The sequence below is a fragment of the Macaca nemestrina genome, chromosome 1 (genome assembly GCF_043159975.1).
Source record: "Macaca nemestrina isolate mMacNem1 chromosome 1, mMacNem.hap1, whole genome shotgun sequence".
In the NCBI taxonomy this organism is placed as follows: domain Eukaryota; kingdom Metazoa; phylum Chordata; class Mammalia; order Primates; family Cercopithecidae; genus Macaca; species Macaca nemestrina.
This window is the reverse complement of record NC_092125.1, coordinates 36,933,220-36,960,988: the sequence shown is the minus strand read 5'-3', so window position 1 is coordinate 36,960,988 and position 27,769 is coordinate 36,933,220. Positions and strand designations below refer to the sequence as shown.

The window sequence follows — 27,769 nt, the reverse complement described above, 5'->3', positions numbered from 1 at the left end:
GGTAATTTCTTCCTTGGTAGTAGATTTTCCTGACAAAGCAACCACCTCCTAAACAAGGCACTCTCCTGGGTAGCACACACCCAGCTTGCAAGTGGCAGGCAGCTGGTGCTCAACCTGCTTTAAACAGAAAACAAAAACCAAACCAGAAAAACCAGCATCCCCCCACCATTGTATGTTTTTATTCTTCTTTGCTTCAGTCTCTTTCAAAATAGGGAATGGTGATAATATTTGTGTAGTTTTTAGAGCTTTTGAAGACCTTTATGTCTTTCATCTCTTTTGACCTTTACAAATACTCTGAAATAGGTGAAGCAGGTATTAATCTTCCCATTTTGTAGATGAAGAGGAGTTTAGAAAATTAAGTGACTTCTTGAGGTCACATAGCTGTTAAAGGATAGAGCTGGGACTGATAGTTTTGTCTCCAAGTCTTGCCATAGTGTAGAGATTTAGAGAATGTGGGTTTTAAAATCAGTTATAATTGGATATAAATCCTGCTTTGTGTCTGACATTGGTACATGGTTTATCCCTCACAACAGGTTGTTGTAATAATTAAATGATAAAATTGTACGAGACTCTTAAGGAAGTGCCAGGTACTGTGGTGCTCAATAAATATCAGTTTTATTGTCATTATTTACCTCAAGATGATTGTGAAGATTATATGAGTTGTATGTGAAAATGTTTTGTAAACCTAAGCACTGCCATTGTTACTGCGATGGCATGCCAAAGCGTAGAATTGCCTTAGCATTTATATTTATTACTTTATTTTCTCTTCTTATTAAGTTACTCTTATTAGAGGATTTTCAGAAAGCAGTAAAAGGTAAGGGAATTTTGGGGGTCTGAAATCACAGGAGAATCTGAAATCACTTTAGGTCTACTTTCCTTGTAAGGTAAGGCATACCTTCTCTAGACCATTTATTTGTCTTTGTCTTAGGGATTGGGTGTCAGTATATGTAGTGCATGGTTCTTACAGACATCTTTTTCTTCCATCAAATAACTTAAACCAGAAACACTGGCAAATGCAAATTTAAAGTTGATAGAGACTTCATTCTAAGTTGGCCCATTTGTTTGCTGGTTAATAGTTAATGACTTTTTAAAATGACTTTGTTGTAACCTTCTTTATCTGACATCCTTTAAGACCTTTTTTTTTTTCTTCTCTGTTTTCTTCTTTTGTTCTCTTCTTTTTTTCTTTTACCTCTGGATGTAAAGTTTCTTCTTAAAAGCTTGTTTAGGACAGGCATGGTAGCTCACGCCTGTAATCCCAGCATTTTGGGAGGCCGAAGCAGGTGAATTGCTTTAAGCTCAGGAGTTCAAGACCAGCCTGGGCAACATGGCGAAACCTTGTCTCTACAAAAAATACAAAACCTAGCCAGGTATGCTAGTGTACACCTGTAGTTCCAGCTACTGGGGAGGCTAAGGTGAGAGGATCACTTGAGGCCAGGAGGTTGAGGCTGCAGTGAACCATAATCATGTCACTGCACTCCAGCCTGGGTGACAGAATGAGAACCTGTCTCAAAAAGAAAAAAACTTGTTTAGTACGATTATCTTCTTGAAGTTGTGAGTCAAATGGGCTTTTTCTTAATATGGCACTGCATATATAGAGACTTCAAAATACTTCAGAACCTTTTCAATGTTAACAAATGTCTTCTGGACTAGGTAAATATGTAGCTACTTCAAATCATATAGAACAGTTCTGAAACTTGAGTGTGGAGAGCTTGTAAAAGCAGATTGCTGGGTCCCACCTCCAGGTTTTCGGATTTAGGGCTGAGGAGGAGCTCAATAATATGCATTTCTGGCAAATTTTCAGGTGTTATAGGTGCTGCTGGCTGGGGACCATGCTTTGAGAATCCCCTGGTCATGTGAGATTAAGAAGAGTACTTGGCCTGGCATGGTGGCTCACACCTGTAATCCCAGCACTTTGGGAGGCCAAGGCGGGCGGATCACAATGTCAGGAGATCAAGACCATCTTGGGCAACATGGTGAAACCCCATCTCTACTAAAAATACAAAAATTAACCGGGTGTGGCAGCATGTGCCTGTAGTCCCAGCTACTCGGGTGGTTGAGGCAGGAGAATTGCTTGAACCAGAGAGGCAGAGGCTGCAGTGGGCTGCAATCACACATACCACTACATACACTACGAGATCATACCACTACACTCCAGCCTGGGCAACAGAGCAAGACTCTGTCTTGAAAGAAAAAAAAGAAGAGTACTTGATCAGAGGTGATTCAATGACTGTCAGAAAACAGGATGTAATGTACTCTCTTCAAAACTAGTTCAGAAATTCATTTGTTCCTAGCCTGTTAGTGTCCACATGCAAGTCACCACAGTCTTACACCATTTTTTTGGTGGTTTATCTCTATAAGTTCATACATTAGAGGTCTCTTGAGAGACACATTTTTGAAAGAATCTGGAGTTACCAGGGAAAGGGGAAGTAGGAAACAGTTCTGCTGATTCATTCTTGAGCAGATTGGGCTTCAGTTCCTGGAAGAATTAGGTAATGAAATAATTGGCATTTATTGAGGGCTGTGTGCCAGTCATGTTCTAAGTACTCAATATCTGTTTTTTCTTTTAAAACTCGTAAAACCCTAGTTGCTCAAATTAAAAAATATTAGAGACCAAAGAAGATGGGGTGTCTATTTGTGATTCTATAGTTTTGGTATATGATGGTACCTAGTTATCTTTTAGAATATGTGTGTTTGTAGTTATACATATGTATGTATACATACACAAAGATTTTTAGGCATTTTTTACCCCATCTGTATTGACCAGTGATGAGGTTTTCAGACTGGTAGGCCAGGGTTAGATTGTATGTGGCTATGGATTGAGTCTTAGATATATATGATGGTCTAATGAAGGAGAGGTAGGCACTCACCGTACCATTTGGAATCTCGTGGTAATGTTGAACTACTGTCTTAATCTTTAGGCCTAGTGTTACTAATATTTTATTTTATTTTATTTTTGAGACGGAGTCTTGCTCTGTTGCCGAGGCTGGAGTGCAATGGCGTGATCGAGGCTCACTGCAACCTCCACCCCCCGGGTTCAAGCGATTCTCCTGCCTGAGCCTCCTGAGTAGCTGGGACCACAGGCGTGCGCCATCACACCTGGCTAATTTTTGTATTTTTAGTAGAGATAGGGTTTCACCATGTTGGCCAGGCTAGTCTCGAACTTCTGATCTCAGATGACTCATCCACCTTGGCATCCCAAAGTGCTGGGATTACAGATTACAAGTGTGAGCCACCGCACCCAGCTGAGCCACACGCCGAGCGGCCTTTTTTTTTTTTTTTGAGACGGAGTCTGGCTCTGTCACCCAGGCTGGAGTGCAATGGTGCTATCTTGGCTCACTGCAATCTCGGCCTCTTGGGTTTAGCCTCGATCTCCTGAGTTCAAGCGATTTTCCTTCCTCAGCCTCCCACAGAGGTGGGATTACAGGTGCGTGCCACCATGCCTGGCTAATTTTTGTATTTTTAGTAGGGACAGGGTTTCACCCCATTGACCAGGCTGGTCTTGAGCTCCTGACCTCAAGTGAGCCACCCGCCTTGGCCTCCCAAAGTGTTGGCATTACAGGCGTGAGCCACCGCACCTGGCCTCCAATGATCTCATATCAGAATCTATGTAACTGGCCAGGTGAGGTGGCTCATGCCTGTAATCCCCAGCACTCTGGGATGCCGAGGCAGGTGGATCATGAGGTCAGGCCTTCAAGACCAGCCTGACCAATGTGGTGAAACCCCGTCTCTACTAAAAATACAAAAATTAGCTGGGTGTGGTGGCGCACGCCTGTAGTTGCAGCTACTCAGGAGGCTGAGGCAGAAGAATTGCTTGAACCTGGGAGGTGGAGGTTGCAGGCCCAGATCACGCCACTGCACTCCAGCCAAAAAAAGAAGAATCTATGTAACCACATAATATATTTAGCTTATTATTGCAATATGCAACTTATAAAGACCTTTTCCCCCAAGTAATATGGCAGGAGAATTTAAAAAAAATTTTAGCTTAACACTCCAGAGCATTTTCTGTTTTTTTATTCATTTATTCTATACTAATTGCCTATGTTGATGGCTCTGAGAGAATTTTTAGATACAATTTAGACAGAACTGCTATCTAAAAGATTGTTGCTGATCAAATAGATGTTGATGAACATCCTTACGAAACAACTAAAAAGATTTGTGTGTCTGTGTTTGTGAGGATTTTTTGTGCAAAAACTCTTGGTTACCAATCATTGCCTTTTTGGATTGAGTGCATAATTTCAGTATGTAAATTTGTTGTCATTATACTAATTAAAACATTCTGTAAGTATTTTCATATGAAATTCACTCAAATAAATGCATGGATAAATACACATTAAATATATTACTATCCAAAGTTTAAACTTAGTTGCTTAAAAATATAAAAACAACACTGAGCCTTTTTCCCACTTTGCTTGTTGCTGTAAATGTGCTGATTCTGCTGTGATAGAACTGCCGGCTTCTCCATAGTGAACTCTGCCAGCATTGGCTTTTGATCCAGCAGAACACTAAAGCTGGGCAGGCCCAGGCCATTTGTATTCTCGGGTTTGCTTTCTAGGGAGAAGTGTTCAGAAACCTTTCACTTCATGCGGATAAGGTCAAAGAAAATGTTCTGGAGCTTAGTATAATATGTAATACGTACACATGCAATTTTGTTAACATGTTTCTCTCTGTGTGCTAATTCCAGCAAATTAAAATAACAATACTGAGTTAGGACTGAAGATTACCACTTAGCATTTTGTTTCTAGGTAATTACTAAGAAAACATTAAAAAAAAAACCTGACAATACTAAGAAGTACAATCTGTATCACTCATCTGTTCCTTATAGGAAAGAAAGGTTGATACACAAAAGTTTTTGTTACAGTAGCCTTCTTTTACTTATTTTGAAATTGGCATTTTTCTTTTCTTCTTCTTCTTTTTTTTTTTTTTTTGACACAGAGTCTCTGTTGCCTAGGCTGGAGTGCAGTGGCACAATCTCAGCTCACTACAACCTCTGCCTCTGAGTAGCTGGGATTATAGGCGTGCGCCACCACGCCCGGCTGATTTTTGTATTTTTAGTAAAGAAAGGGTTATGCCATATTGTCCAGGCTGGTTTCAGACTCCAGGCCTCAAGTGATCCACCTGCCTTCGCCTCCTAAAGTTCTGGGATTACAGGCATGAGCCACAGCGCCTGGCCATGCATTTTTCAATTACATAAAAATATACAAAGGTATCTCAAGGTTAAAAAAATAATAATTCAGAAGCATATAGACTAGACATGAAAGTACCCTTTGACATTCTTGGCCCAATACATATGCTCTTTTTAGAAGAAACTACCGTTTGTGGTTTGATAGGTGTTTTCCACACCCAGCCATTTCAGAACTTTATATATTTACATATATATGAGTATATATATTAATACTTCTCTTGCTGTTTCATAAATGGCATTATACTGTATGAATTTTCTCCCCAGTTTTTTTCTTTTTTTCTCGTAGACCGAGTCTTGTTCTGTCGCCCAGGCTGGAGTGCAGTGGTACGATCTCTGCTCGTTGCAACGTCCACCTCCTGGGTTCAAGCGATTCTCCTGCCTCAGCCTCCCGAGTAGCTGGGACTATAGACACGTGCCACCACACCTGGCTAATTTTTGTAATTTTAGTAGAGAAGGGATTTCACCATGTTAGCCAGGCTGGTCTCAAACACCTGATCTCAGGCAATCTGCCCACCGCAGTCTCCCCAAGTGCTGGGATTACGGGCATGAGCCACCATGCCGGACCCCCAGTTTTTGTGTGTGTGTTTGTCTGGAAGATCTTTCTATTCCAGTGTTTGTAGATTACTCATCCTTTTTGACAGCTTTATAGTGTCCCATCCTCTAGCCATATATTTAACCACTTTCTTACTGATGAATACTTGTTTATAAGATTATTTAAATCTTCTCCATCTTTCCTGTGTTTTTTCTTTATATTTGTAATTTGAATCCATCCGAAGGGTATATATATTTGAGCCTGGAACCAACTTAATGTTTTTCCATCGTATTAATTTATGCATAGGCCATCAGTTCTCCACTGATTTGAAAAGCCATATTTATCATATATTATATTCTCATATATATATAGGTTGTTTTAAAACTCTATTGTTCCATTGATCTTTGTCTCCTCCTGCACATTGTTAATATACTATTTTAATTATTGTAAGCTTGTATAGTGTATATGTATATCTGATTAGTTCCCCAATCATGTTGTTGTTCTTAAAATTTTATTTAGATGTTGCATCTTTTTTTTTTTTTTTTTTTTTGAGATGGAGTCTCGCTCTATCACCCAGGCTGGAGTGCAGTGGCGCCATGTCAGCTCACTGCAAGCTCCGCCTCCCAGGTTCATGCCATTCTCCTGCCTCAGCCTCCCAAGTAGCTGGGACTACAGGTGCCTGCCATGCCTGGCTAATTTTTTTGTATTTTCAGTAGAGATGGGGTTCACCGTGTTAGCCAGGATGGTGTCGATCTACTTACCTCGTGATCCACCCGCCTCGGCCTCCCAAAGTGCTGGGATTATAGGCGTGAGCCACCACACCTGGCTTAGATGTTGCATCGTATATCTTCCAAAGATCTTTAGGATTATGTTGTTAAGATTTAGGAGATTTTGATGGTCATTATGTCAAATTATAGGTTAATTTTTCATTATTGTGTTCTTATGGCCAAGAACATGACATCCCTTTGCCAGTCCAGGCAAATATTTTTATGCCCCTCAGTAAAAGATTTTTCATTTTCTTCATCTTGTTTTTGGACATTACTTGGTAGGTTTATTAGTGGACATTTTATGATTTTTGTTTTAAGTGTAATCTTTCCTAATTGCTTATTGCTAACATATAGGAAGCCTTGATTTTGTATGTCCATCTTGAGTCTAGGTTTGGTTGCCTTACTTGTATTGCATCTAATAACTTTGTACTGATATTTTTATTTTCTTGAAACTGATATTTCTAGAGAGTTTTGTTTTGTTTTGTCTAAGAGATAGAGTCTTACTCTGTCACCCAGGCTGGAGTACAGTAGCATGATCATAGCTCCCTGCAGCCTCCTGGGCTCAAGCAATCCTCCTGCCTACAGCATGCCAAGGTACTGGGATTACAGGTGTGAGCCACCATGCCTGAACTCTTTTTAGTTATTTTTACCACAATAATACATGCAGGCAGTTTTAGAAGTCAAAGAATATGACAAGGTTTAAAATGGAAAAAAAAATTAGCAGCACCTGTCCATTTCCTCCCTATGTTGGTACTGTCCAGGATGGCAGCTAGTAGCCACTGTGGCTCTTTGAGCACTTGAAATGTCCTTTGTCCTAACTGAGAAGTATTGGCCAGAAGTGGTGACTCATGCCTGTAATCCTAGCAGTTTGGAAGGCTGAGGTGGGAGGATCACCTGAGCCCAGGAGTTTGAGACCAGCCTGGGCAATATAGTGAGACCCTTTCTGTATTTAAAAATAAATAAATACAAATAAGCTAATTGAGAAGTACTGTAATAAAATACACATTGTGTTTCAAAAACTCAGTATGGAAAAAATGAATATAAAGTACTGCATTAATTTTTTTATATTGATTACATGTTTTAAATAATATTTTAGATAACAGACTAATATATATTAAAATTAATTTTTTGAATTTAAATTTTTGATGTAGTTATTAGAAAAGGTAAAATGGCATTTGCAGCTTGCATTATATTTCTTTTTTTTTTTTTTTTTTTTTTGAGACGGAGTTTCACCTTGTTGCCCAGGCTGGATTGCGATAGTGTGATCTTGGCTCACCACAACCTCTGCCTCCCGGATTCAAGCGATTCTCCTGCCTCAGCCTCCCGAGTAGCTGGGATTACAGGCATGCACCACCACGCCTGGCTAATTTTGTATTTTTGGTAGAGATGGGGTTTCTCCATGTTGGTCAGGCTGGTCTTGAGCTCCGGACCTCAGGTGATCCTCTTGCCTCGGCCTCCCAAAGTGCTTGGATTACAGGCATGAGCCACCGCGCCCAGCCAGCTTGCATTGTATTTCTCTTTTTTTTTTTGAGATGGAGTTTTGCCCTTGTTGCTCAGGCTGGAGTGCAATGGCGCAATCTTGGCTCACCAGAACCTCCGCCTCCCGAGTTCAAGCAATTCTCCTGCCTCAGCCTCCCGAGTAGCTGGGATTACAGGCATATGCCACCATGCCTGGCTAATTTTGTATTTTTAGTAGAGACAGGGTTTCTCCATGTTGGTCAGGCTGGTCTCAAACTCCTGACTTCAGGTGATCCACCCGCTTTGGCCTCCCAAAGTGCTGTGATTACAGGCATGAGCCACCATGCCCCGCCCAACTTGCATTATATTTCTAATGAACAGTGCTGCTTTAGATGGTAAGCCCTGTGAGAACAGGAACTTGGTCTTGTTCACCCCTCTAGTCCCTGTACCTTTAATGGTGCCAGTCACTCAGTAGTATTTAAATGAATTGATATATTCAGCAAGTAGGATGATATGGTTTGGCTCTGTGTCCCCACCCAAATCTCACCTTGAATTGTAATAATCCCCACGTGTCAAGGGTGGGACCAGGTGGAGATAATTAAATCATGGAGGCAGTTTCTCCCATGCTGTTCTCCTGATGGTGAGTTCTCACCAGGTCTGATAGTTTTATAAGGGGCTTTCCTACTTCACTTGGCTATTGTCTCTCCTGCTGCCCTGTGAAGAGGTGCTGTCTGCCATGATTTTAAGTTTCTTGAGGCCTCCCCAGCCATGTAGAACTGGGAGTCAATTAAACCTCTTTCCTTTATAAATTATCCAGTCTCTGGTATTTCTTCATAGCAGCGTGAGAATGGACAAATACATAGGGAGAGAGTATTTTCTTCATTGTACACTCAGAGATATTGTACCTGGCATGTTACAATGCAGATTTTATTCCACGGAGGTGCTTTGAACCAATCTGAATTTTCTTTGCAGTTATTGATTGGTAAACAGTTATTTTAATTTTAATTTTTTTTTTGAGAGGGAGTCTTGCTCTGTCACGCAGGCTGTGGTGCCATCTTGGCTCACTGCAACCTCCATCACCCAGGTTCACAGTGTTGAACCGGCTGGTCTCGAACTTCTGACCTCAATTGATCCACTCGCCTCGGCCTTCCAAAGTGCTAGGATTACAGGTGTGAGCCACCATACCTGGCCTAAATTTGGTTTTATTCTCCAGTATATATTTTTCCTTTGATTACTGTATTTTTAGTTTAATTGCACTTATAAACATTTTATTTTTATTTTTATTTTTTGAGACAGGATCTCACTCTGTTGCTAAGGCTGGGGTGCAGTGGTACAGGCTTACTGCAGCCTTGTTCTCCTAAGCTCAAGTGGTTCTCCCACTTCAGCCCCCTGAATAGCTGAGACTATAGGCACATACCACCCCACCTGGTTAAATTAAAAAAATATTTTTTTAGGGATTGCATCTCCTTTGTTGCCCAGGTATGTCTCAAACTCCTGGGCTCAAAGCAATTCTCCCACCTCAGCCTCCCAAAGTGCTGGGATAACAGATGTGAGCCACCAGGTCCAGCCTAATTGCGCTTTTAAGTCTTAGACTGGAAACTTCTTGAAGTCCCATCTTTATCACTATATGTCTTGTTTTCTGTTTTATTTTGTTCTTTCATTAACCCTGCTATTTGGAAAAATTCTAATGCTTTTATAAGTTCTTTGGTCTAATTGTTTCAAGTCTTCTGTTTTCTGAAATTATTAACTATCTTTAAAGAGAAAAGTCATCTTGGCTATATGCTGTGGTTGTCAAGGTGGCGTCAGCTCTGAGCAAATATTTTTCCAAGCTTCCAAGCTTGAATATTCTTAAATCTGAGGTCATGCTCATCTGTTTATATTTAAATATCTGGCAGTATATGGAATACTTTTATTTTTGTTTATTTATTTATTTTTTTTGAGACAGTCTTGCTCTGTTGCCCAGGCTGGAGTGCAGTGGTATGATCTCGGCTTACTGCAGCCTCCACCTCCCAGGTTCAAGCAATTCTCCTGCCTTAGCCTCCCGAGTAGCTGGGATTACAGGTGCCCGCCACTACGCCCGGCTCATTTTTTTTGTATTTTGTTGTAGAGGTGGGGTTTCACTGCCTTAGCCAGGATGGTCTCGATCTCCTGACCTCGTGATCCGCCTACCTTGGCCTCCCAAAGTGCTGGGATTACAGGCATGTGCCACCACACCTGGCGAAATATTTTTATCCTTTAAAACTTTTCCTCTTAAAGGTTTTTTTTTTTTTTTTTTTTTTTTCGGTGAGATAAAGTCTTGCTCTGTCACTGCTAGAGTGCAGGTGACACGATCTGAGCTCACTGCAACCTCCACCTCCCGTGTTCAAGCGATTCTCCTACCTCAGCCTACCATGTAGCTAGGTTTACAGGTGTGTACCACCACGCCCAGCTAATTTTTGTATTTTTGGTAGAGACAGGCTTCACCATATTGGCCAGGCTGGTCTCGAACTCCTGACCTCAGGTGATCTGTCCACCTCAGCCTCTCAAAGTGCTGGGATTATAGGTGTGAGCCACCATGCCTGGCCGGTGTTGCTTTTTAAAATCATTTTGTTTCTCATTTCAAGTATTTGCTTTTAACATATTTCTGTCCTGGTACAGTGGCTCATGCCACTTTAGGAGGCTAAGGGGGAAGATCGCTTGAGGCAGGAGTTTGAGACCATCCTGGGCAACATAGCAAGACCCCTGTCTTTAAAGATAAAATTAAAAGTTAGCTGTGTGCCTGTAGTCCTAGCTACTAGGGAGGCCGAGGTGGGAGGATTGCTTGACCCCAAGAGTTTGAGGTTACAGTGAGGTATGATTGTGCCACTGCACTCCAGTCTGGGTGGCAGAGTGAGACTCTCTCTCTAAAAACAAAAATAAAAAAAATGTTTCTTATTACTTGAAATCTTTGGCTGCAGTTTAAGAGCTGGCCATTTTGGGTCATTTCTCTGAATCTCTGAATTTCTCTGAATCTCCTGCTGGTTTGGTTTTCTTTTTCCTGAGAGTGAGTATTTGTATGAGGGTGTTGGTTGTTTTTAAGATAAAATTTTTGATTTTGGTAGCTAGAGAGACATAGGTATGAAAATTTAGAACTAGAAGAGACTGTAGAAGTCATATATTCTAATACACTTGAATTACAGATGGGTCAATGATACTTGGGTAGTTGAAACAAGTTGATTATGGACCCATAGCTTAACAGTAAATGTATGAGGAGAAAAAGTAGTATCTTTTCCTCATCCATTGCTAGGTTCATGGCTGAGACCACTACGGCAAAGGACAGATTAATGAGAAGAACATACAGGTTTATTTAAGTTTTATGTGACATGGAGCCTTCAGAAATGAAGACCCAAATAAACAGGGAAACTTGTGTATTTTTATGGTTAGGTTTGATGGAGAGTGGACAGTGTGTAGAAGTCTGATCGGACAAAGGGAGAATGATCTAATGATAATAACCTAGGGGGAACTTAGCAAGGCTTGTTTGGTCAGATTGTTCTCAATGTCCGTGTGTCTTCAGAGAGAAGGACATTCCTTTCCTCTGAGTAAAGGGAGGGTACCTCTGGAATTGAGGGTCTTATAACCTGCTTCAGAGAAGATCAGGTAATTGTTGTATGGTCTGCTTCAGAGGAGAGGGGCTGGAGAAGGTCAGAGAGACCTCTTCGCTTCTGCTGGTTCCTCAAATGCCAAGGTGCTGTATTTTGGACTAGTGTGCCCTAAACCCAGTCTTAGAGCACAGAACGACTAGCATCTAACCCATTTTTCTAGATTTAGTTTCTAGTTATTTTTTGTTAGTGTCTATTTTTCGCTTTTGGTAGTATTATTACATTATTTATTGAGCATTTATGTGCCAACATTTCTGTAAACTTTATCTCATTTAATTCTTAGCTGATAAATGATGAAAACAGTTTTTAGAACGAGGCATGTATAACTCCAGAAGTTACACTCTTAACCATTGTGCTTTAGTGGTAGAATGGTTTAGGGACTGGGTGCTTGTGTGTCAGACACTATCCTGCTATTTCATTTAATTCTCAGAACTGCTCTAAGAGCTGAACATACTCTCTGGCTTTACAGACAAGGACATTTGGCTAAGAGAGATTGTCTTCTGCCTTCAGGCCACACAGCTAGTAGGTTGCAGAGCTTGATTATAAGTTTTGTGGTTTCCCAATTCTCTGCTGCATCTAAGGGGAGATATCCCACATTGATATTCCAGTCCAAAGCCTTCATGATAATATGATAAGAGAAATCAAATATATACATGCAGCCATAAAAAAGAACAAAATAATGGCCTTTGCAGCAACATGGATGCAGCTGGAGGCCATTATCCTAAGTGAATTAATACAGGAACAGAAAACCAAATACCCCATGTTCTCACTACAAGTGGGAGCTGAGCATTGAGTACAAATGGACATAAAGATGGGAATAATAGACACTGGGAACTACTAGAGGGGAAAGAATGGGAGCAGCAAGGGTTGAAAAACCTGTTGGGCACTGTGCTTACTACTTGGGTGACAGGATTATTCGTACCCCAAACCTTAGTGATGCACAATTTACCCGTGTGACAAATCTGCACATGTACACCCTGAACTTAAAAGTTGAAAAAATATATATAACATATACAATTCACTTTATTAAGGGTTAATATAACTGATTTATTTTGAGACTAGTCTTCGTGTACTATTTTTGTGCCTTTCTCAGATATTTTGTAGACATGAGTCTGAAGTAAATGTTTATAAAGGCAAAGTAGGTAACTGCTATTACTAGAAAAATACTTATTCAAAAAAAAAAGGATATTTAAGAGATTATTAGAATGATTTTCCTGACCTAGTTTTCTTACACTAATAATTCGTGAAGCATTTAAATTTTCTGATTGTTTTCAGTGACAACATTAGAGATGTAATCATTTATAAGCATGCTGTTAATAGCATGGACTCTGGTGACAGTCCATTTGGGTTTAGATCCTGTGTTAAATTTCTGATTTTGGTAGCTTGACATAGGTATAAAAAAATTTACAACCTGAAGAGACCTTAGAAATAATGTATTCCTGGGCAAGTTATTCATTCTCTATGTGTCTCTTTTCTCACCAGTAAAATAGGTATGCTAATAATACCTACCTCATAGAGTTGTGAGAATTAAGGAATTATTACATGTAAAATTATCAGGGAGTGCATGATGAATCTTAAGTACTCAAAAAGTGATAGCCATTATTGCTTTTTAAACATTAATTTTTAACATTTTTATTGGTTGACATAGGTTTCAGACAATTGTAAATAAATTTAAAAACAATCTAAAAAATGTTGAGGCTGAGATAATTTTGAGACCTTAATACAGGGTAGTATATTGTGTCAGACTTGTTCTGTGCCTAGGGTTTATTAGCAGATTTCTGTGCTTCTGGACTTATAATGTATAGTTGTTTTTTGCTTTAATACTAACATTCTGATTGGGTATGTCCAGCACTTAGGTAAATCACAATCTTTCCTCTCTCACAAAGGACGCTTTGAAATGATCCTAAAATAGCTTCTTATTCAGATAGATAGAACAGCTAGTGGTAGAGGCCCTAAAAAGAAGAAGAAGAAAAAAAAAGGAATGGAGAATCAGAGGAGCTAACTTCAGAAGGTAATGGAAGGGACTGTTGTTATATGGGCATACTGGAGATCATGACACTTCATGGACAGGCATCATTGTACAGCTGTGCCTGATGGAAACTGGAGCTGGCAAGCTATTAGAAATTAAGACTGCATATTCTGTCTCTCTCAGGAACTGCAAGGTTTGGCATTTCTTTTTCGCTCTGTACATCTGTTCAGTTTTCCTTTCTTCCAGCTGGCTTTTTCAGTTTCAGCTTGTATGTGGAGTGTAATGGCTGCTCTGCTCCTTTATCAAGAGAATTCTCAATCTATTATTTCGGCATTTATCCCTGCTGCTAAATGGCTCAGTCTTTTTAAAAAAATTTAAATGATTTGTTTGTTTATTGAAGGGTCAGTACATTTATGTGGTCCAAAATTCAAAAGATGCAGTTTGAAGTCTTCCTTCCACTCCTTTTCCTCAGCCACCCAAATTTTGGCAATCCAAATCACCAGTTCCTTGTGTATACTTTCAGAGATATATTATGCATATGTACCTGTATCCATGTATATTCTCCCTATTCTTTTTTTTTCCCCTAGATCAATGGATGCTATTATATAGCTTATGTTGGAAATTCTTTCATGTCAGTAAATAAAAAACTTGCTTTTATTATTTTTTTTAAATGGATGCATGGTGTTTCATTATGTGGATGAATTATATAATTATTTTGTTTTCAATTTTTGCTGTTGTAAACAGTGTCCTAGTACAAACCCTGATATGTGTCATTTTAGACATGTGCTAGTATGGCTGTTGAATAGATGCTTTGAATTTGGAATTGCTTATGGAAAGAGGATGGGGATTTCAGAATAACTATGTATTGAATAAGCTTTTATCCACCTTTTTGTGTGCTAAATCCTGTGTGCATTTGATTCTATTTCTGCACTTTATGTTCTCTTAATTTGCTTGTCAAATAATGTGCTGATATCACACTGTTTTAATTGTACTTTTATAATGTACATGTATACATTATAATGTATAATGGTAGTTAAGGGTATAGACTTGAACTAAACTGCCTAGCTTTGAGTCTTGTCTTTACCACTTTCTTAGCTGTGTGACCTTGGGCATGTTATTCAACATCCCTGTAATTCAATGTCCTTATTTGTAAAATAGAGATGATAATGATACCTATCTAATAGAGGGCTGATGCAAGGATTAAATGAGTTAAGCTATATAAAGTGCTTAGAAAAGTGCTTAGCATGTAGTTGGTGCTGTATAAGTATTAGGTCTTTATTTTTTTGCTGTTATCGGCAGGGCTAGTTCCTCTTCATTGCTATTTTTTTCAGAATATTCCTGGCTGTTGTTGTTTACTTATATTCTATTTTAACTTTAGAATCAGTTGGTCTGTGTAATCAGGATAGACTATGTGGTAAGTTAGTACCCACAATAACAATCCCCCTTACCCGCCCTCCCTCATCTCAGTGGATTAACATATCCAAAGTTCGTCACTTGTAATACATGTCCCATATGGATCAGGAGGTGGGTCTTACCCCCTCAGACCCCCCGAAGGAGGTGGGAGGTGGGCTATGCCCATTTTTTGTCACCCAGAGACCCAGGCTGACAAGAGTCTTCAACCATCATTCTAGAAAGCTGGCAGTTACCATTGCAGAGAGAAACAGTGCTGAGTCAAGTACTGGTGGAAACTTTAAAAGCCAGAAGGGATGTATATCACTTCCTTTTATATCTCACTGGCCAAAGCAAGTCATATGGCCTCATGTAATGCCGGGGGTCATGAAGAAAGTGCAGTTTTGTTATGTGCCTGGGAGGGCAGCTGGAAATATTTGATGAAGAGTTGTAATGGGCCGGGCGCGGTGGTTTATGCCTGTAATCCCAGCACTTCGGGAGGCTAAGGTGGGCAGATCACGAGGTCGAAAGTTTGAGACCAGCCTGACCAACATGGTGAAACCCCTTCTGTACTAAAAATATTAAAAATTAGCTGGGCATGGTGGTACGCACTTGTAATCCCAGCTTCTCAGGAGGCTGAGGCAGGAGAATCTCTTGAACCCAGGAGGTGGCGGTTGCAGTGAGCCAAGATTGCGCCACTGCACTCCAGCCTGGGTGACAGAGTGAGACTCAGTCTCAAAAAAAAAAAAAAAAAAGAGTTGTAAGGACTTTGCTCTGCTGGTTGCTAAATATTTGGGTCACCTGTTATGTTACATGCAGCACTCGGTCCCTTCCTTAGAGACACTACTCATGTTTCTATCTAGTAACTACATTTATCTGAAACTCTAGAATAAGTGATGTTCAGAGTCTATTAATCAGATTCAGAGGAGGTTTCTCTTGGTCCAGACAACTGTGAATGAAACAAAGAAGTTATCAGTTGGTCTAAAAGAATCATCTTAGTTTTTTTGTTTGTTTGTTTTTTTGTTTTGTTTTGTTTTTTGAGACAGGGTCTTGCTCTGTCACCCAGATTGGAGTGCAGTGGCGCGATCTTGGCTCACTGCACTCTGCCTCTCAGGTTCAAGCGATTCTCAAGCCTTAGCCTCCCGAGTAGCTGGGATTGCAGGCATGCGCCACCACGTCCGGTTAATTTTTGTATTTTTTAGTAGAGGGGGGGTTTTGCCATTTTGGCCAGGCTGGTCTTGAACTCCTGGCCTCAAGTGATCTGCCCGCCTAGGCCTCCCAAAGTGCTAGGATTACAGGTGTGAGCCACCAGACCCAGCTCATCTTAGTATTTTTTTAGGTTCCTTGCTGGGTGGTAGGAGTAGAGATGCAGAGGGAACTTTCACTTTTAACTCTACATATATCTGTGTTATTTGAATTTTTTTTGCAGTGAGCAGATAGTATGTAAAAGGAAATATTTTGCCGGGGGTGGTGGCTTATGCCTGTAATCCCAGCCCTTTGGGAGGCTGAGGCAGGTGGATCACCTGAGGTCAGGAGTTCGAGACCAGTCTGGCCAACATGACAAAACCCCATCTCTACTAAAAATACAAAAATTAGCTGGGCATGGTAATACCCACCTGTAATCCCAGCTACTTGGGAGGCTGAGGTAGGAGAATTGCTTGAACCTGGGAGGTGGAGGTTGCAGTGAGCTGAGATCGGGCCCCTGTACTCTAGCCTGGGCAACAGAGCAAGACTCCATCTCTAAATAAATAAATTAAGTAAATAAATATATAAATGGAAATATTTTAAAAGCCTAAAATATTTAATCCTCAAATCAGCTCTTTCTATTAGATAGGTATCATTATCATCTCCATTTTACAAATAAGGACATTGAATTACTGGGATATTAAGTAACGTGTGCAAGGCCACACAGCCAAGGAAGTGGTAAAGACAAGAGTCAAAGCTAGGCAGTTTAGCTAAGGTGTACTCCCTTAACCACCATGCTATGCTGCCTGTTATAAAAATACAGTATTTAAAACAGTGTGATACTGGCACGTAGTTTGACAAAAGAATTCTCTTATCCCAATTCCATACTAAATGAAATAATGTATAGTGTGTGGGGCCAGAGCTGGAACATGAGACCTGAGACCTAACTCTAACCTCTTGCCTACCAAGATGTCTTTCTTAATGCATGGGCTTCTGTGAATAGCTTGTAACAATAAAAATAGAGGGTTTTTTTTTTTTTCTTATTTGCAATGAACATAGCAATAAAAAAAGACTGTTTACCTTGAGAAGAATGATCTTTGGGATAATAATACTTGAAAGTGAGGGATGATCCAGGAAAGTTACCTGGAGAGGATGACCTCAGTGAGAGGGAAGTCTGTACTGATAGGGAAGGTGATGGTACATACTAACTGGTTTCCAATTTGAAGATCTTTTCTGGAGTACTTAATTGTATTTTATTTATTTTGATCACTGAGTTTTAAGGAAACAGCTTACAAAGGCAACAGAAGAGAGGAAAACATTCTTTGTGCAAGTATAAAATGTTTATTAAAACACAGATTTTGTTTTGTCTTTAGGAAAAAAATATAAGCCATTTATTTACTACATTCTTTACTTCTCTGATAGGAAATGAAAAAAATAATTTTTTCTTTTTACAAATGCAGTATGTTTTGTTACGGGAAAAAAATAAGCAAAAACTGAAACAAACAAACCCCATATCCACTTTCCTACTGGGAGACAACAATCTAATAAAAGTTCTGGGGTGTGTATCCTTTTAAAGCCTCTTTCATGTGTATCATTTTGTATTGCTAACCAAAACATATACAAGGCAATTTTTTGTTGTCATTTTTCTGAATCTTCTGAACTGGAGATCTTAAATTGAAGGAGAAAGGGTTTTTGGTGGTTGGTTTTTGTTTTTATCTCTTTTTAGAACTTACTTCACATTTATTTCTTTTCACACTATTTAACATCCAGTACTTTTGCCTTACAATTTTTATTGTTATTTGTTTCCTCTGTTAGATTCAGTTCCTTGAAGGCATCTGTATTCTTCATTCTGTTGAGCTCATATTAAGTTTACATAAGGACAGGACATATGTTAACAGAAGTGATTATAGGGGGAAAAGGCAGTTATTTCAGGGTACAGATCAATCACTAATTCACTTACAATCCAGTGCTACTTAATTTGCTGGTGTAACCAAAAACTAAGGAAGTACACATTTGTATACAGGTATTTAAGCTCCTTTCCTATTTTTAAGCTGAGGTAAAGTATTCTTGTGATGTTTTTTCTGTGACCCGTTGAATAGAACATACTCAGTCTAAGGTACTGTTAACTATTGAAAACAAAAATGTGTAGGAGGACAGCAAGGTTAATTCCTTTTAAAATGTCGTGAGTTAATTTCTTTTAAGAAGAGGGAAGCGTGGGTTTCCTGTCTAGTTTTTAGGTGGTGATTTTTAAAAGAATGGCACTTCCATAGTGTTAGCAGCTAATCTGCAGATGTGCATATTAATTGGTAATAAGCAGAAGTAAGAGCCACGTTTTTCTTTTCTTTGCTAAAAAAGTATTAATAGTTACCGATTCTGTTACAGTATAGAAGACCAATAATGATATATATGTTAAATTGTATCAAATGATATTTATCCCAGTGTGCTAAGATTAATTTTTTTTTTTACCATCTTTAAATCTTAAAAGAATTTTTCTCATAGGTATTCTACTTAAGTATAGACAAATAATTTGACCATCCCATAGTGTATCCACCGTATTTGTGGCTTGTAAAAGTTTTAAAAGTTGGGCGTAAGTAGCTGATAAATTACAAAAAAGATACAAATTTCAGTAAGGTAATTTTAATTAAAATGACAGGAAATGGGGGTGCATTTTGAATAGAAAAACACAGAACTCCAAAAACAAGACAAAAAACCATGTTATTTCCAAAGAGAACATCTCAGTTGTGCAGAAAGAATTAACATAGCAGGCCTGATTGAGACTAATAATCCTTAGCGAGGTCTGCTTCCAAAGTTGACCCTTGGCTGGCATCTAGGAACTTGGATTTGGGGAGGTTTCCTACCATTTCCAGAACCAAAAAGAGTGGCCCGTTGTGCCTAAGCTGTTTGTATAAACAATGTGGTTTACACAGAACACCTTTCTGTCTGGGAGTCTGGAATTTTGCTGTGTAGTAGGCAGAGGGTGTTTATGTGATCAACCCCTAAGCAGAACCTTGGAGACAGCATTTTACACATGTTGTTATAACTCATTGCTGGAGGAAGTAAGTGTGTCTTGTGTGACTCCACTGGGAGAAGACTTGTGGGCACTTGGGCCTGGTTTTCTCTGGACATTGCCTCATGCACCTTTTTCCTTTGCTGATTTTGCTTTATATCCCTTTGCTATGATAAAGCACAGCCATGAGTACAACTATGTGCTGAGTTTTCTGAGTCCTAGTGAATCATCCAATCTGAGGGTGTTCTTGAAGACTCCCCGCACAATAGTGGATCAGATAAGTTTATAATTGGAATCTACCATGTGCATGCAAAATCTCTACAAGGAAGCTCTCAATGGGTAGGTATCATTTTTTGGGTTTAAGTTGTGCCCAAATAGGGTAGGAGATAGAATATGTGAAACTAAAATTAAGTTTGGGATCTGAAGGAGAGAAAAAAAGGCTCTTAATTTGTGACTGACAAACTTCTGTTTAACTTCTGTTTAACTTTTATCTTTGTGAAACTATATCTTGGTGTCTAGCTATCTGATAAGGTTCTGTACTGTATAGAAATATATTATTCAGGAAGGAGAACTGAAAGTGAGACAACGTAAATGTAACTCAAGAAAGCATTGTGGGCCGGGCACTGTGGCCCGTGCCTGTAATCACAGTACTTTGGGAGGCTGAGGTAGGTAGATCACCTGAGTTCAAGGTCAGGAGTTCAAGACCAGTCTGGCCAACATGGCAAAACCTCATGTCTACTAAAAATATAAAAATTATCCAGGTGGAGTGGTGTGCGCCTATAATCCTAACTACTTGGGAGGCTGAGGCACAATAATCTCTTGAACCTGGGAGAAGGAGGTTGCAGTGAGCCGAGATTGCCACCACTGCACTCCAGCCTGGGAGACAGAGGGAGACTCCGTCTAAAAAAAAAAAAAAAAGAAAAAAAGGCATTGGGGGCCAGGTGCAGTGCACTGCTCATGCTTGTAATCCTAGCACTTTGGGAGGCTGAGACAGGAGGATCGCTTGAGCCCAGGAGTTTGAGACCAGCTTAGGCAACACAGTGAGACCCTGACTCTACCAAAAATTAAATGTTGGCTGGCATGGAGGTACATGTCTGTAGTCCTAGCTACTCGGGAGGCTGAGGTGAGAGGATTGCTTGAGCCCAGAAGTTCAAGGCTGCAGTGAGCTGTGATCATTGCCACTGCACTCTAGCCTGGGTGACAGAGGGAGACCCTGTGTCCAAAAAAAAAAAAAAAAAAAAAGCATTGTGATGTAGAAAGTGCATGGATTTTGGAACTAGATAGGTTTGTGTTAAAATTATGGTATTAACTGTGTGATTGAACTAATTATTTCTTCATTTATAAAATGAGGATAATGCCTGTTGCATAGAGTGGTTTGAGAATTAAATTAGATAATGTATATAAAACTTCTACCACTACATCTTTCATATAATAACTCAAAATGTTAAGAGTACATTTTCTGTGAAGATGTAGAGAGATTGGAGAAGTTTAAAGGGGGAGAAAAAGAGAGAAGGTAAAGTTTGTGTTTCTGTTCTTCTGTTGTTTGATGTGAGGTTGCATAGGAAAATTAGTAGGAGAGAAGAAACATTAAGTTAGAGAATGGAATTTTAAATGGATCTCCACAGTCACCCACTGAGACTTTGTACAGTTTAAGAACTAGGAATATCATAAGTACAAAGTCATTAAGAGGATGGGAGAGGCATGGAAACTGTTTCCATACCTTTACAGTGAGGCTGTCATGAATTATTGACACCTGTGTGTTAGTAGGTTTCAGTAACTGATTTAAACACATCCAATCTCTATTCCCTCATCACGAATGCTTCCAGATAATAATGGGATAATTTGCCAGGCACGGTGGCTCATACCTGTAATCCCAGCACTTTGGGAGGCCGAGGCGGAAGGATCACCTGAGGTCAGGATTTCGAGACCAGCCTGGCATGGCGAAACCCCCATCTCTACTTATAATGCAAACATTAGCTGGGCATGGTGGTGCATGCCTGTAATCCCAGCTACTAGGGGGGCTGAGGCAGGAGAATTGCTTGGACCTGGGAGGTGGAGTTTGCAGTGAGCAGAGATTGTGCCACTGCACTCCAGCTTGGGCAACAGAGCAAGACTCCATCTTAAAAAAAAAAAAAAAAAAAGGATAATTTGGATAATTTTATAGACATGATACCCTATTACCATTCCTAGAGTTCATGTTGAGAAAAGATAGTGGCATCTTGAAACAGATTGTGTGATTCTGGCATATGTGGCCTTTTTTTTTTTTTTTTTTTTTGGAGACGGAATCTTGCTCTGTTGCCCAGGCTGGAGTACAGTGGCATGATCTTGGCTCACTGCAGCCTCTTACCCCGGGTTCCAGCGATTCTCTTGCCTCAGCCTCCTGGGTAGCTGGGATTACAGGTGCCTGACACCATGCCTGGCTAATTCTTGTATTTTTAGTTGAGACGGGGGTTTCACCATGTTGACCAGGCTGGTCTCAATCTCCTGACCTCAGGTGATCCGCCCACCTCGACCTCCCAAAGTGCTGGGATTACAGGCGTGAGCCACCGTGCCCGGCCTAGGTGGGTTTTTTAAAAATAACTTTTTAAATCTTGAAATAGTTTCAGGTTTACAGAAAAGTTGCAAGAATAGCACAAACAAGTCTCATGTACTTTTTGCCTAGATTCCCTAATTGTCAACATTTTGTCTCATTTATTTTATCGTATTCTCTCCCTTTTTACCTTTCCTTCCTTTTCCTTTTCTTTTAAACTAGGAGTATGTATCAAAATCACCTGGAAAACTTTTTTTTTGACGCAGGGTTTCACTCTGTCATCCAGGCTGGAGTGCAGTGGCGTGGCATAGCTCGTTGCAGCTTTGACCCCCTCAGGCTCAGGTGACCCTCCCACTTCAGCCTGTCAAGTAGCCGGGACTATAGGCGTGTGCCACTGTGCCCAGCTAATTTTTGTATTTTTAGTAGAGACATGGTTTCACCATGTTTCCCAGGCTTGTCTCAAATTGCTGGGCTCAAGTGATCTGCCCACTTCAGCCTCCTAAAGTGCTAGGATTACAGGTGTGAGCCACTGTACCCAGCAGAAAACTTTTTTTTTTTTTTTTTTTTGAGACAGTTTCGCTCTCGTCACCCAGGCTGGAATGCAATGGCGTGATCTTGGCTCACTGCAACCTCTACCTCCTGGGTTTAAACAATTCTTCTGTCTCAGCTTCCCAATTAGCTGGGACTACAGGCACACACCACCACGCCTGGCTAATTTTTGTATTTTTAGTAGAGAAGGGGTTTCGCCATATTGATCAAGGTAGTCTCAAACTCCTGACCTCAGGGGATCCACCCTCCCTGGACTCCCAAAGTGCTGGGATTACAAGTGTGAGCCACTTTGCCTGGCCTTTTTTGTTTTTTAAATGTGTGTTTTTTTTAACCAAGCAGGTGTATTCTGGAGGAAAACCAGACACCCTTCCTGCTTAAGAATTAGTTAACTATAATGTATTGGTGAGTTGAGTTTATAGTCTTTTGGTGGGGGTAAAAGGGCCCTCAAAATCATAGCAGGTTTAGTTGTACGGCCTTGAAGAGTATTTGATTTACTCTTTAGCTTTTTCAATATATATATATTTTTTTATTATCCCTTGGGTGCCATTGTTGCTATTGAGAAACTGTTGGTATAATTGTCCTTACTGTAGACAATCTGTCATTTCTATCTGGTGGTTAAATTTTTTTTGTCTTTAGTGTCTTGCATTTTCACTGGAAAGTGACTAGGTATAGATTTCTTTTCCTACTAGCAATTCTTTGTGCTTCCAGAAACTATAGCAGTTTTTGGAAAAGTCTCAGCAATTATATCTTCAAATATTGCCTCTTTCTCATTTTTCTTTTCTTTCCCTCTTGAATGGTATTTAGATATGTTGGACATTCTATTCTGTCCTCATGTTGCATAACTTCTGTTTGATATATTCAATTTTTGTATCACCATGCTACATTTTGTGTATTCACAGTCCTCTTTAGCTGATCTAATCTGATATTCATCAATTGAACTAATTTCAATTATTGTGTCTTTTATTTCTGCAGGTTCTGTTTGATTCTCTGTAAAATCTGATCTTATTAAAAAATGGTGGTAAAATACATATAACATAAAATGTACTGTTTTAACCATTTGAAATTTTTTTTTTTTTTTTGACTGAGTTTTGCTCTTGCTACCCAGGCTGGATTGCAGTGGTGCGATCTTGGCTCACTACAACCTCTACCTCCTGGGTTCAAGCGATTCTCCTGCCTCAGCCTCCCGAGTAGCTGGGATTATAGGCACCTGCTACCACACCCGGCTAATTTTTGTATTTCTATTAGAGATAGGGTTTTGCCATATTGGCCAGGCTGGTCTCAAACTCCTGGCCTCAAGTGATCCGCCCACCTCGGCTTCCTGAAGTGCTGGGATTACAAGTGTGAGCCATCGCTCTTTTCATATTGTTGTGTAACCATACATGACCACCGTCCATCTCCAGAACTCTTTTCTTCTTCTGCACTGAAGCTCTGCATCTGTTAAACTATAATTCACCGTTTGCCCTTTTCCTCCAGCCCTTGGCAACCACATTTTACTTTCTGCCTTTATGAGTCTGATTACTCTAGGTTCCTCATATAAATGGAATCATATAGTATTTGCCCTTTTGTCACTGGCTCATTTCATTTAACTTAATGTCTTCAAGGTACATCCGTGTTGTAATGTGTGTGAGAATTTCTTTTTTTTTTTTTTTTTAAGGCTGAATGATATTTAATGGTGTGTACCTAGCCCATTTTCTTTATCCACTCATCTCTTTGTGGACTACTTTGGTTGCTTCCACCTTTTGGCTGTTGTGACTGATGCTGCAGTAAACATGGACATGCAAGTATCTCTGAGTTCCTGCTTTCAATTCTTTTGAATATATATACAGAAGTGGAATTGTTGGATCATACAGTAATTCTATGTTTAATTTTTCTGAGGAATCACTATACTGTCTTCCATAGTGGCTTTACCATTTTATATTCCCACCAATAATGCACAAGGGTTCCAGTTTCTCCATACCCTCACCAACATTTGTTATTTTCTTTGTTTTATAATGCCATATTCTTCTTACTATCATTGCCTTCTTTTTTTCTTTAGGCATATTAAACACAACATATTTGTTGCTGAGTAACCAGTTATCCCCAAATTTAGCAGCTTAAAACAAACAACATTTATTCTGAGTGTTAGAAATCTGAGAGTGTCTTAGCTGGGTGTTTCTAGCTCAGGGTTTCTCACAAGGTTCCAGTTATACTGCTAGCTGGAGCCCTTGTATTCTTCAGTGGATTTTAATTATTTGCAGAAATATGAAGTGTTTTGTGTGTTGAGTTTTAATTTGTGTGTAAATAGAATGTTGATACCTTAAAAATGGTTTTTTAGAAATCTTTATTCCATGTTAGCAGAAATTATATATGTTTAAAAAAAAAATCATTTTCAAGCCTCCTGGCTTGAAACCCCTGGCTCTTTAGAAAGCACTCTGCTTAATGTTCGTGATTTGATTGTTGACATTTAGTTCAGTGAAGTAGTTTAATTTCCATAAAAACTTCCTTTGCCTTAAGTTATGTCATTAGGAAACTATTAAGGATGATTGGTTTTTCAATTACTAAATTCATGCTCATGTAACAAGATTCTTGAAAGAGGTTATTATATTTGAAACACTGGAAATGGTATTTGCCAAAAAAAATGTGTTTCTACCTTGCAGGACCTTCATTGTAGTCAAAATTATGAAATTTATAAAAACTAATGTTAACTCTGTTTTGACTATAGGAAAAAAGTTATTTAGGTGAGATTATAAAAAAGTGAATTTATTATGACAGAGTTTGATTTAGTAAGACAAGAAACTGTTCCTCACCAGTCCACTAGGGGATACTCCAGTACTTAGGAAGAAAATCCAGTTTCTGCTGTAACTTAAAAATTAGGCCAGGATCGAGACCATCCTGGCTAACAAGGTGAAACCCCGTCTTTACTAAAAAACATACAAAAAATTAGCCAGGCCACGTGGTGGCGGGCGTCTGTAGTCCCAGCTACTCGGGAGGCTGAGGCAGGAGAATGGCGTGAATCTGGGAGGTGGAGCTTGCAGTGAGTTGAGATTGCGCCACTGCACTCCAGTCTGGGCGACTGAGTAAGACTCCATCTAAAAAAAAAAACAAAAAACAACAACAAAAACAGGTCAGGCATGGTGGCTCACACCTGTAATCCCAGCACTTTGGGAGGCCAAGGCGGGCGGATCACTTGAGGTCAGGAGTTCGAGAGTAGCTTGGTGAACATGGTGAAACCCCGTCTCTACTAAAAATACAAAAAATTAGCCGGGCGTGGTGGCAGGCACCTGTAATCCCAGCTATTTGGGAGCCTGAGGCAGGATAATTGCTTGAACCCAGGAGATGGAGGTTGCCAGTGAGTCAGGATCGCGCCGTTACACTCCAGCCTGGGTGACAGAACGAGACTCTGTCTCAAAAAAGAAACAAATAAACAAAAAAATTAAATCTCACTTGCTTACCTGGAAAAAAAAAAAAAAAAAAGCAGACATTTAGGGCTGGTTTGAGTTACTGATTTGATGATAATATTCACCTTTAGAAAGAGCCTACTACATTTTTTAAGTTTAGAAATTTTGTATGATTTCATTGGCCACTTTTTCTGGTAGTGTTGCCTCAAATTGACGACTTTGAGTACTTTAGAAAAACTGATTATTATATTTTTTTCTTGATACATGAAAATTATGGTTCCCTTTTTTTTTTTTTGCAAGTTGTGCCCTTTTTTGGAAATTCAGAAAGGCTGATATTTGGTGTGAGTTTGTTATAATTTTCTCCATCATACCATGTATGCTGTTTAAATGTTTATCTAAGAAAAGTATGAAATATGATATGACCTTTAATATAGACAACAACACAGAAGATAATTCCTTCAGTTACCAAAAATATTTTAAGAGTTTAATGTTATCTTGATTTCTTTCTAGTAATTTAAGTAGTACTTCAAATAGACATAATGCAGTGTGACTTAACGCTTTAAAGAAAAATATGTAAAAAATTCTGTACTTGAAATAGCAAAATTTTAAGAAAATAATTCAGGCTCTTGTATTTATTAGGAAGAAGTTATCAGACTTAATGTTTCAGAACATACTTTGATTAACCAAAATTTATTGATTTACTTTTCCTAACCTAGTTTTAAAATTTTTTCTATGTGATATGATTGTACAATTTTTCTGCATGCCATGTGTTTCATTCTTTAATGTCTAGCACATAAGTAATTAAAGGTTAAGTGAATTGTCAGATTTAACTCAACCTGCTTGAGTTAATGTACTTGATTTTTCTGGTGCTTACAAGTACAACAAATGGGTGAAGTTGTGTGCCATTATGACAACATGACTTGGAAAATGGAAATTCAGGCAGTGTGGGACAAGAACAGGGATATTTTATTTGTCCAGTGAAAATAAAAGTGGTCTAGGATTTATTGAGAGTTTGTTGTAATTCGAGCTTGAGTGATAATTTTATAGGATGTTATGGAGATAACAGTGTTGGTGGAACGGTTGCATTTGACATTCTTTTTTTTTTTTTTTTTTTTTTTTGGAAATGGAGGCTTGCTCTGTTGCCCAGACTGGAGTACAGTGGCACTATATCTCGGCTCACTGCATCCTCCGCCTCCCGGGTTCACCCCATTCTCCTGCCTCAGCCTCCTGAGGAGTTGGGACTACAGGCGTCTGCTGCCACACCTGGCTAATTTTTAAAATATTTTTAGTAGAGACGGGGTTTCACCATGTTAGCCAGGATTGTCTTGATGTCCTGACCTTGTGATCCATGCGCCTCGGCCTCCCAGAGTGCTGGGATTACAGGTGTGAGCCACCGCGCCTGGCCACATTTGACATTCTCTTATCATATTTTTTGGTTTGTCTCTGTCTCCCTAATGAAATGAAATAGGAAACAGCTAGAGAGTGGTGGGATATTAGTAGTTGTGCATTTGGATAGATTGACTAGCATGCTCAAGATGCCAGCTGTATCTACCTTTGGGAGAGTGAGAGCCAAGGTATTCCTGTGGATTGTTTTTCATAGCTAAATCTATAACTACTGAGTATAGGGATTGTTTTTCATAACTAAATCTATAACTACTGAGTATAGAGTCTCTGCTATATACAGTGACTAACCAAGGAGTGAAATATGATTGGTTCAAATATTTTGTTATATTTTGACTATAGGGGAATGGTAAAATGTCACAAAGTATCAGTTACTCTTCTACTTTATACTTTGTTTGCAATTAAATGTATTTTTCTTTTTCTTTTTTTTTTTTTTTTTGAGACGGAGTCTCGCTCTGTCACCCAGGCTGGAGTGCAGTGGCCGGACCTCAGCTCACTGCAAGCTCCACCTCCCGGGTTCACACCATTCTCCTGCCTCAGCCTCCCGAGTAGCTGGGACTACAGGCGCCCGCCACCTCGCCTGGCTAGTTTTTTGTATTTTTTAGTAGAGATGGGGTTTCACCGGGTTAGCCAGGATGGGTATTTTTCTTAAAGAGAATATAAAAGCAAAAGAAAAACCATTTGTAATGCTTTTGCTTAGGTCCAACCTTAATTTGTATATGACAGTTTCCAGTTGATTGTCAGATTTTCTGTCTCATTTCAGTTGAGTTAGTAATTGCTCCATCTGTCATTTAATAGGACACAGA

General features: G+C 39.5%; 1 protein-coding gene across 4 annotated transcripts in view; it reads left to right on the top strand.

Moving 5' to 3' along the window:
- LOC105484502 (ABL proto-oncogene 2, non-receptor tyrosine kinase) overlaps positions 1 to 27,769 on the top strand; it is a 131,068-nt gene that overhangs the window by 8,840 nt on the left and 94,459 nt on the right. The gene's annotated exons all lie outside the window — the stretch shown is intronic.